This window comes from Carlito syrichta, unplaced genomic scaffold (assembly GCF_000164805.1).
Source record: "Carlito syrichta isolate Samal-C Ts95f unplaced genomic scaffold, Tarsius_syrichta-2.0.1 Scaffold28908, whole genome shotgun sequence".
NCBI classification, from domain to species: Eukaryota; Metazoa; Chordata; class Mammalia; order Primates; family Tarsiidae; genus Carlito; species Carlito syrichta.
This window is the reverse complement of record NW_006973004.1, coordinates 1-4,513: the sequence shown is the minus strand read 5'-3', so window position 1 is coordinate 4,513 and position 4,513 is coordinate 1. Positions and strand designations below refer to the sequence as shown.

General features: G+C 43.8%; 1 pseudogene; it reads right to left on the bottom strand.

The window, feature by feature from the left end:
• Positions 1 to 560: 560 nt before the first annotated feature.
• LOC110596331 lies at positions 561 to 842 on the bottom strand (annotated as a pseudogene).
• Between the last annotated feature and the right edge of the window lie 3,671 nt (positions 843 to 4,513).

The following is a 4,513-nucleotide window of genomic DNA, read 5'->3' as shown; positions in this document are numbered from 1 at the left end:
AAACAGACATAATCATGGCCGTGTCCAACAAGGTAGACTGTAGGACAAGAAGCCCTACTAGTGATCAGTGGGGCATTTCCTAGTGACAAATGATTATTTACCAAAAAGACATGGCAATTCTAAATCTGCATGCATCAAATCATTGATAATATGCTTCAATAAAATACAATAGATATAAAATTAGAAATAGACACATCTACAATCATAGTGTGTTTTTTTTTTTTTTTAAGTATTTTGGTTAAAGAGAAACAGCCTTTTCCAAAGGCAACAAAGTGAACTGAAGGTCAGAAATAAACTGGGTGTCGTCCATTCCCAAGCTCTTGCTCCAAAACCCAGAATGAGGAAAGATGGCCTTCCCGAGAATTTTGGGGAAAATTGGTGCAGCAGAGAGAGTCCTTTGGTGGGGCCGACAGAGCTGCCAGCCCACCTGTGGTCCCTGGATTGGCTTGAGTGGGCTTTAAGGCAATTTTCACAGGCCTATGTGCTGACATGATTAACATTAATATTCCTGGGGGGTAGTAAATTAAGGAATGATGTGGGTAGTCAGGAGAGTGGCTTACTCAGTTGGGGATTCTGACTCACAATCAGGAAATAGTCTTTATTGGGTGCAACCATGATTTCATTTTGCTTGGAATGAATTTGAAGGAAGTTGAGGTGGTTCTGGGAGTCAATTTTGTGCACAAAGCTCCAGGCCTTCAAGATGAAGCTGTATTTGAGTTTGGTGCTCTGTGTAGTGGATTGTCCCTGGTGCTCTTGATGGAAATGCCTTCTGTGTTCACCATGATAATTCCCTGCGCTCCCTTCTGGCTCAAAGTCACTTCAGTGCTCCCCACCTCTGCCATTTCGCATGATCCAGTAGCTAGCAGAGCCAACACTCCCATAGTGTGATTTTAACACACCTCTCTCAATAACCAACTTGCATTGTTTTTGTTATTAAAGGATAAAAATTGATTTTGTGTTCTTATTGGCTTTTTATGATGTATTTGGAACTGATTTCATAGATCTGGAATATTTTCCCACTGGACTGTTACCTTTTTGCTCACTGGCATATAAGCCTTCTCTTTATTGTAATACTTACTTTATAATAAATGCTGTAATAATTCTTGCCAGCATTGGTCTTTGCATTTTATTTAAGACTTTTTAAATTGCTATAAAATGCATCTTCTTATCAAGCTATGTGCTGTTTCCTCCATTGTTTTCATTCTCCAAAAACCTAAAAAAGTGTGTTTCTATAGATTTATTTTTCCCTAGACATGATATTCTACTGAGTCTTCATATTGACACTATGGGTTCAAAAAATGTACTTCATCTAAATAGCATCCTTTCAAAGTGCGCTGAAACTGAATGTGCAAATGTTATGGGTGATCTTTCTTTTTACCCAGAATTAATTTCCTTCAAATTTTTAATTATTCGGCAAATATTCCCTGGGCTTCTGCTAAGTGCCAGGCACTATTTCAGGATCTGGGGGTAAAGCAGTGATGTGAACAGAGCCTCCCTCCATGTTCTTACTGATGGGAAGAAGGAAGAAGCAAACAAATAAATACTGGGGTAGGGGATGATACATGCAGTGGAGAAAAATAAAGCAGAACAGGAAGGCTAAGAAAGACATTGGGGTCAGATGGCAGATATGCCATGATCCACTGGTAGACTCTTTATCACCTTTCAAAATGTCTTGACCATCATCTCTACTACCTCTAAACCTTATCAGTCCTTCTCTATTACAATGATTTGCTTATGCTCCTGATTCTCCTGTGAACTCCCTGAATTAGAATAAACTTTTATGTACCATCACACCTTCTATGACTTCCTCAGTCACATGTTAGTTATTCAGTAGATGGCATTAACTTGAATTGACAAAAAAAAAGGAGGAAAAGGCTTTTCTCAAAGATTCACTCTTAAATAAAAAGCAATGGATGTTATCAATATGTGGCCCATACAAAGTCTATCCAGCCCAGATTACTTTAACAATTAAGAAAGGGCTCAGTGGCTCAGCCTGTAATCCCATGCCTAGGGAGGCTGAGGTGAGTGGATTGCTTGAGCCCGTGGGTTCGAGACCCACCTGGGCAACTTGGCAAGACCTCATCTCTACAATAAATCAAAAAACTAGCCAGGTGTAGTAGTGTGCACCTGTAGTTCCACCTACTTAGAAGGCTGAGGCGGAAGGATCACCAGAGCCCAGCAGGTCGAGGCTGCAGTGGCCGGGAGTGTGCCACTGCCCTCCATTCTGGGCAACAGAGTGAGACTCCAACTCAAAAAAAAAAAGAAAAAGAAAAAAAGAAACGTCCAGATACTGAAGAATGTCTGGCTGAGCTTGTTTCTCTCTCAATCCAGGGTATACAAAATAATCTTGAAGTTGCTGTGAAATGTTTCTGATACCTGGCTTTGTCCCCTGAGGTTCTGGCAAAATTAATCAGGAGCAAGGCCTGTGCATCAGTATTTTTTAAAAGCTCACCAGGTACCTCTAATGTGCAGCCAGGTTGAACACCAGGGGGTGGTGCCATGATCATGGTGTTCTGACTGCTCTCACACAAAACCTCAGACCCAGGCACAGCATCCTACCACAGCCAAATCAGAGTTATGACAATTCCCACACTCTCGCTGCAATGCCCACGCTTTCTTCCCCACTGGAAAATTGAATATTTGTGCATAAGAGATCCAGCGTGCTATTTGGCCAGTTCAATGTTTTACTTAGGAGTTGCCACTGTTTGCTTGCAATACACCTCTCACAAATGATGCGCCTTACTCTCTGCTGAGAACAACTGATGCAGGCAGCAAAGCCAGTTATTTTTATTTTTAATTTGGTTCACTCATCACACATTCCTCATCACATAGCACACTTAGCATGCCACAAATGGCAGCAGAATCCACCAGGCGGGGGTATTCTGGCTTTTTCTAAGCTGAGATGATGGAGTCTTTCTCCAGTCTTCTTCGAGAAGACAATATAAGTACCACCTGGCCTGTGACCATCACAGCAGCTGACCAAGTGGTTCTAACATCCCCTAGGCCCTACCCCAGGCCCAAGCAGGGCTCAGAGACTCTTATGGTGCCCTACACAGCAAATGCTGCTGAACTTACGAAGAACGGAATGAGGCCGGCTGCTTTGTCTCACTCCAGGGCCTCCTGCAGGGTGGAAGCACGTATGGCAAAGTTGCCATCGGACGGGATGGCTTTCAGTTTCACTCCACCAATTAATCCAGCTCTTTCCACTGAGGATGGCGCCTGGAAAGAAGGCAGCAGAGGTAGGTTTGTGTGGTGTGTGCACGCAGTCGTGACAAGCCTGTGGATCTGCAGAGAGCAGCCAGCACTTCAAACACAGGCTTCTCTCACAATTGTCCCACGTTCTCTCTGTGGCTTGGATGCATACTGGATGTGATCGGTAGAATAATGCACCATACCCCCAGAGATTCCAGGACTTGATCCCTAGAACCTGTGATTGCTTACTTTACAGGGAAAAAGTGTCTTTGCTGATGTGCTTAAGAACTTGGGGGGTAGTGGGAGGAGTTTGTCTCAGATTATCTGAGTGGGACCAATCCAATCCCATGGATCCTAAGAAATGGAGACCCAGCCGGACTAAGTGGCTCAGCCTGTAATCCCAGGGAGGCTGAGATGAGTGGACTGCCTGTGCCCACGGGTTCAAGACCCGCCTGGGCAACTTGGCAAGACCACATCTCTACAATAAAATCAAAAATTAGCCGGGCATAGTAGTACACACCTATAGTTCCATATACTTGGAAGGCTGAGGTTGAAGAATTGCCAGAGCCCAGCTGGTTGAGGCTGTGGTGGCTGGGAGCATGCTACTGCACTCCAGTCTGGGTGACAGAGTAAGATCGCAACTCAAAAAAAAAAAAAAGAAAGAAAGACCCACATTCTCATCTGTGGTCAGAGGGAGATGGAATCATGAAAGAAAAGTCAGAGAGATGAAACACAGCTGGCTTTGAAGACGGACATGGTCCAAAGAATTCCCAAAGCTTCTAGATGCTGGAAGAGGCAAGAAAACGGATTATCTCCTGGAGACTCCACGGTGTCATCTTTGGTTTTAGCCCAATAAGACCCGGGTTAGACATCTGACCTATTGAACTGCAAGGTAATAAAGTTGTGTTGTTTAAAGTCACTGAAAATTTTCACAGCAGCAATAGAAAACGATTACAGGATAGTTGAGAACCTCTCGTCTTGTGTTGTCTTTGTACTGGAAGTTGGGAGATTTGTGTCCTAGTTTAGTTTGGCTATCTCAGCCATGTGATCTTACACAAAGGCGTTCTCCAATCTGTGCCTCAGTATTCTCACTGGCTGAACAGGGCCTTAAACAATTCTCAGAACCCTATAGAAGACAATATCTGAGAAGGAACTTCCTTTCTTCCAAAGTTAAAATGCTTTCCCGAGGGGTCCCGGTAAGATGGCGACAGCATATGTGAACTTGTGAGATTCTCTGAATGTGAGTTCCCAAAAACACTGTTGCTTTCCTTCCCCATTCCTCAGCCCAACACCAGCTGTGCTGGTTTAAGGCCTGGGGACC